A 7,434-nucleotide genomic window follows, 5' to 3' on the forward strand; every position below is an offset into this window, starting at 1 on the left:
CTTTCCACCTCTCTGAAAATCAATGGGCCAGGACGCGACAAGGTAGACAATGGGTTGCATGATGTTGTTGTTCCTGGTTCGAGTGATTGTGACCATTCAGAGTCATCTTTAGAGAAAGTTAAAGGGTAGCTAAAAATCTTTCATATGCAGAGGGTCCCTCCCTCTTAATGTTTATTAACTAAGAATGGACTACTCCCTGTGGTGCTTGTTATGTGTTCTTCAGAGCTCCAATTTCCTTCTCACACGGTTGCACCGCAACTCATCTTGTTGCTACTAATCACTGCCGTTCTTTTTCGCTTCATAATAAACAGACGAAAAAATCTATCTCAAGCTAGCTCACTACTCACCAAATAAGCCCTGCACTGTAACGCATGTCATCCATAAACAAGTTGATCTCTCCTTGCATTAGAGCCATGCAATGTTTATCGTACAAACAATGATGAGGGTTTTCACGCTTTCTTCACACCAACAACGAGCTGCTTTCCTTTGGTTCTGCAATTTAATTGACCCCGTCAAAGCAATATGTGGTTGAATTGCACTGTAGTATCTGCATGAACCAGTGGACCAGCAGTCTTCGTGCCCCAGAAACTTAAAATTGCACAGTATATGAAACAGTGGACCATCTTGCTAGAGCTTAATAATGCATCGAGAGCTCAAGTTTATACTTGTTGTCATGAATTTAGCATTTGTGAATCTCATGCTCATTCGGGATTTTAGATTTGCCATTTTTTTCTCAAAAAATATATATAAAAAGACACCTTCTGCATAATTGTTGCTGCCAAGCAATTAAAATCTGCAAAATTGGGAGCAAAAATTCTCACGAGGGCCCTTATAACTCTTGTGATTGTACTTTTTGTGAATCAAAAAGAGATTTTCCAGTAAGCTGTACTGCTTGGTCACTGAAGGAAGTTAAAGCTGTAGGCAACCAATAAAATCCAGGACGACAAGGCTTTGTCTTGCACTCTGCAACTTGGTAAACACAAAATCCACCTTGGTGAATTGACCTGCCTTGTATTTTCTCCGTATTTACATGCCAGTAGGCATGACGTCACCATGTTAGACCTCTTGGAGTTCTCACCCCTGCAACCACGCCGTACCTCCCCCAGCAGATTAATAATTTAAGTAAGGAAAGCAGCCAGATCCATAAACCAACCTATTTTAAAACCCCACTTTTTTTCTCTTCTATTTTCACGGACTTCGACCCCGCAGCTCTATTAGATTCTGATTTGGGTATGCCATTAAGATTATGTTTTAAAGTGTTTAGCATTTTTTATATATTAAAATATATTTTTTTATTTTTTAAAATTTATTTTAATTTCAATACATCAAAAAAAATTTAAAAATACTAAAAATTAATTTTAAAATTTTGTATAAACAGTGTTCTCACCGTGCCACCAAACACCACCTTGTTGGGATAAATACAAAAATATTCCTAAGATGCTAATTAGGATTAAGGATTGTCCCTATGACTTTGCTTTGTAATTAATTTATATAAAAATAATTATTTTTCAAGAAAAAATAACAAAAAAATATATATAATCCATTAGACTGACCAATTATCAGAATCCACCGAACTTATATTGATGGCATGATTGATTTTTCTTGTAATTCATTTCTGTAAGTTTTTCTTGTGAGATCACATATTCTATAAACAAACATAATTAGATTAACTTACAACCGATTATTTGATGCTAATCATTTTTATTTTCATCATTAAAATTAAAAATTTTAATTAATTAAATACATATTATTAAAAAATAATATAAATTATATTTTGAAACCTTATCTAACAGTTTAAACTATTGAGTAAGGTTTTAAAATATGATTTATATTATATTTTAACAATAAATTATATTTTGGGACCTCACCTAATATAAATTGTCATTTAAATCGTATAAACAAATGTTGGTTTTATATGTTGATGGTAAGAAATAATACAAGTCGCTCTAGGCAAACTATCAAATTCAACCATAACGAGAACTAAATAGAAGAAAAACAAATTTATAGGATTCAGATATAAAATTAAGTCATCTTTTGAATACTAGTATCCATGCAACGTTTGAATTAAAGAGAATTCTTTTTAATTTGTATGAATTAATATTATTTATTTTTTATTTAGAAATATATTAAATACATTTACTATACAATATCAAGACAATGAATAATCTGATAGTATTCAAGATTTTTTCGAAAAATATCTATGCAATCCGATCTATAGTGAATGGCACACGGTAATAAAGACAATTATTTTCTATTTTTATTTTATTTTTTAATCTACGTGATGGGCGATTCTATTTCTATCAGAGCTCTCACTTTTAATGCAAGGAGGACCGAGAGTGAATGTGCTTGCTGACGTGGAGAGGCAGCTGTAACGGTCGAGTGGTCCTGCAGTCTAGAGACACAAACGTAAAGGAAGTGACCTCTCCACTCACATTTTTTCGTTTTCTTAACTTGACAGTAGTTAAGTTATAGACTTGAGGAAGACTAGCCGAGCCCCACCAGCACCCTTCTCTGTCTCAACAGTACAGTAGTAGTAGGGTTGCAGCAGATCTCTGGCTTATAATTCTCCTTTTTAAATCCACAAAGCACGTTGGATGGGTTAAGCTCATCTAGCGCCCATTTGTACTCTAGGCTTGGTCTTTGAGGGGGGAATGGGGGAGTTGTGATTGATGTTTGTAATATGAGATGTGGCTTGGTAGTTTTGAAATTTGTTTTTTTTTTTAAAGTGATGTGGTGAACTGTCCATAGTATGTTTGTCGTATGATATTTTGAGTATGTTGGTAAATAAAGTGATCATTTCTTTACCTAGTGGTGAGGATGCATCTAGGCATCTAAATCTTTTCATCTCTTAGCATATTCTTTTATGCTTTATTTGTTTAGTTTTTTTAGATTAGACAAGTTGGTTCTGTCTTAATCAATATTTATATTGTACTTGTATTACTTGATAAAAACATCTACCAAATTCTTCGAATGAAAAGTGGCAATGGTTGTATAACAACAAAACTCCCCTCTTTGTTGTTTTTTTGTTGTTGTTGAAATGCTTCGTGCCATGACATAAATCACAATCTTTGCAAGAGCAAGGTGTGAGTTTCTTCAACTTAATCATGTTTACAATGTAAAAATAAAAAAAAAACAAAAACAACCACGTCAACTCACTTAACCATAACCTAAATTATAAGCCATAATCTAAATTATAAGCTCTACAAAATCAAATTAATTTTTTATTTTATTATATAATAAAACAATAAAATTTAATTTATCATGAAAAATAAATTTTAATAAAAAACCCCATACCAAAAATAAATTAAAAAAAAAGACCAAAAAAAACTGCTGCATCACAACTCAAGTGTGTGAGCTTGAGGGAGGCCCACACCTTACCCAATTTTTTATTTTTACTATTACTTGTTTTTAGTAATATAGGGAATGATTTCTGGAAATGCGAAGAACCACGCAATTACATAAGTCAACTTGTCCACACCATATATTTTCTCATCACCCACAAAACAACGTGGCAGAAAAACTTACGGGGTCCGTTTCACGTAGGTCACGACAAAGGCTGGTGAGAACCCAAATGATGAAAATGGGTTTGTTTTTAATCTTGGCTGGTGATTGTAGTAGTAAATTGTTGTTTTTATATAGCTAGCTAGTCTTATAAATTTTGGTTTCTTGTATAAATTTAAGTTCCATGCCTTTTGTTTTTGGTTGGCATGTAAATTAGGGATTTAATAAATAATTGTTTTTTTAAATTAATTTTTTATATTGTTTTAATATGTTAATATCAAAAATAAATTTTAAAAAATAAAAAATATTTTTAAAAATATTTTTAAATAAAAAATATTTTAATAGGCAATTGACAATATAGTATTAAGCAAGCGCTTAATCACTCAACGATGCTTATACATGTAAAGAGTTGTCAATTTTTTAAATCTTTTTAGGATGAACTTAAAAAATATATTTTTTTCCATTTTATCATATTCCACATGACTTAGTTGTTAGCACTATGTGTTTGTTTTAACCTTAACGTTGGTATTGTGAGGTCTATTTGAAAATATAGTTTTGATTTTTTTTAAAATATATTAAAATAATATTTTTTTTATTTTTAAAAAATTATTTTTGAGTTTATCATATTAAAACAATCTAAAATATAAAAAATTAATCTTTTAATATTTTTTTAAAAAAACACGAATTCACCGGTGTTTTCAATCTCTTTTAATGTTTCTTTTAGAATTTTTATTTGCACCAAATGGTAAAAATAATGAATAGTTAATTGGGATAGGATAGCACGAGCATTGTTTTCCCCGTCTTTAATTCAACAATTTGTACGGTGATTGAGACTTTTTTGCCCTAAGAATTTTCTCCACTTGATGTATACCCTAAGTCCCGTTTAATGAAAACTAATTTTTTACAAATAATTTTTTAAACTTTTTTATATTTATTTATCATTAAAAAAATTAATCAATAAAAAATATTTTCTAATTAAAAACAATTTAGCTTAGTTTTAGAAAAATATTTTCTTTTTATTTTGAGCGAAAAATGTTTTATAGAAATTATAAAAATTTTAAAAATATCATGTTATTTATTAATTATATCAAATTTGATCCTTAAACTTTTTTAAAAAAATTGACTTGATTTTAGGCAAGTATTTTCCTTTTATTTTGGAAGGAAAATATTTTTTTAAAGTTGTGAAAAATTTAGAAAGATCATGTTATTTACTGATTATATCAAATTTGATTCTCAAACTTTGATTGTTATATATTTTGTTTTGATTTTTTTTAATTTTATCCCTTAGAATTTGATTTAATTTGATTATTATATTAACTTCGGTCCTCATTTTTATGATTGTTATTTGTTTTTCTATTATTATTTTTTTAATTGAAATTTTTTTATCTATCATTCTCATTCTTTTAATTGTTTATTTTATTTTATTTGAAATAATTTATAAAATTATAATTTTTTTAATTTCATCATCTTTCATCTTTTTTATCCGTTAGATTTGATCTTTATTATTTGACTGTTATTTATTTTATTTGAGATAATTTATAAAATTATATATTTTTTTAAATTTTATTTACTTTCAACTTTTTAATTTGTAAGATTTGTTTCCTTTTATTTTAATAAACTTGAATAAAATATTAAAATTGATTTTTCAACTTATTTTTTATGATATAATTAAATACTGGAAAATATTTTTAACTTATTTTTTATGATACTATCAAAAATCAAAAAGTAATTCACTTTCTATAAATTTATTTTTTAAAAAATATTTTTTAGGAAACAAACTATTCTAAAATTCAATGTGATGAATTAATTTTTAATTATTTTATTTTAACTGTGATTTAACAGTTACAATTTCATCATGAATTTCATTTGTCGTGCCTGGGTATTGCTAATTATTTTTTTTAACGGTTAGGGTATATTTTAGTCCAATCATAATTTATTTTAAAATTCAAGGTTTTTACTGTGATCACTGCATTGCTAAACACCCCTAGATCTACAATTATCGTCCCCAACAAAACAAATCGATATCTCTTATGATATTTGAAATAATACGGTGGGTGGACTATACTGTGGGATCTGCCAATATGAGCATTCACAAAAATAATTCATGCTTAGCCCAATGGGCCTTAATGAGTCCTTGTCTTTCTAGATCTTCTTCCTTGTGGTGAACATCTTCACACAATGTTGCCAAACGTTGGAAATCGTATTTTATAAAATTTTATTTTTTTATATATTTTTAAATTGTTTTAATTAGATGAATGTTAAAAATAACTTTTTTAAAATAAAAAATATTTTAAAAAATTATAATAATCTCTCCAAATTTAAGATTTTAATACACACTACGATGTTTGTTTATATGTCACCATGCTTAAATAAACAATGGTAACTATCAATAGATAAATTAAAAAACCATCTAGTAGGTTGTCCAATGATAAAAGCTTAAGACCAAGAGGTTTTTTTTTATTGTGACCTCAGGTTCGAGCCATGTAATTTCTAATATGATGACACTGGAGGTTTACATGATCATTAACTTCAAGGCCCGTGAGATTAGTCGAGGTACGCTCAAACTGAGCTGGACATCCACGTTAATAAAAAAATAAAAAAATTAAAATATTCTCTGATAACCCACATGACTCTGTAGAAAATAATCTTATAAATGTGTTCATATTATAAAATTTAAACCAAGGTTGCCAATTCCGTTCTGTTTCGTCCGGAATAGCCGAAACATTCCATACCAATTCAAAAAACGGAACAAAACGGAACAAATTTCATCTCATTTTAAATCTCGGTCCGTTTCAGATTTTTCAGCTAAATTCCGCCCGGAACGTTCCGGTTTCATTCCACATGTTCCGTTCCGCTCTTGAAAAGCAATTGAATCAAATTGAACCTTGTTCAATTTAATTAATTAAATCACCCAGTTATAAAAAAGCTATTTTTCATTACTACTTTCAATAACAATGATATTAATAATAATATTAAAAATTATTATTACTATTTTCATTACCAATGATATTAATTTTTTAAAATTAGATTTATCACTAATATATATGGTTTATATTCATGTTGTTTTTTTCATGTTTATACTTTGTAGGAATTTGAGCAAAAGAAGGGATGCTTTAGATTCCATTAGCCTTGATAACATTAACCTAACTTTATATTTAAAATATTTGTGTTAAAAAATTTTACTTTATAATATTTTAATATTTTATTTAAGTTGAATTACTTTAAGTTAAAGATCTATTTAATCTTAACTATTTAGAAATATTTTAAATTTTGAAATTATATTTGTTTGGCATTATGTTTGTATTGCATAATTTATAATTAATTTATCTTGAATTTAAATTATATTTGTTGAATATATATGAACAGTACAACTTTGAAACGCCACGCCGAAACACTTCAAAACTAAAATATTTTATTTTAATTAAAAAAACAAAATACCTATCAAAATAAAATGTACAACCTTGATTTAAATAGCTGTAAGCAGCCTGGTTGCAGATAGAAGGGTTTTGTCTTCTCAACCAGCGAGGGAAGCCAAAAGTTGCAGGTAGACGTGGCACAGGGCGTGCTGGCAGAAGTGGATTTAACAAAGATCAAATATGAAATAACAGAGAGTGAATTTTGTTTTCAGATTTTTAGGGTTTAGGAGAGAGATCTCGTGAATTTTGTGAGCGACAAAGAGAGTGTTGAATGTGGGTATCTCATGAATTATATATGAAGATAATTTTATTTTAAATTTTTGTTTGAATATAAAGCGTGATTTATTGTATCGTAACAAAAATAAAAATAAAAACATCATCAAATTTTATAAAGATTTTTAAAATTATTTTTAATTTGTTTATGTTGAAAAACATTTAGCTATACACTTGTAATCCACTCTTGTTATGAGCGACGATCACAGAAAAACAGAAATGTGAAGTAAAAATACAAAGAAAG

This window comes from Populus nigra, chromosome 5 (assembly GCF_951802175.1).
Source record: "Populus nigra chromosome 5, ddPopNigr1.1, whole genome shotgun sequence".
Classification (NCBI taxonomy): Eukaryota; Viridiplantae; Streptophyta; class Magnoliopsida; order Malpighiales; family Salicaceae; genus Populus; species Populus nigra.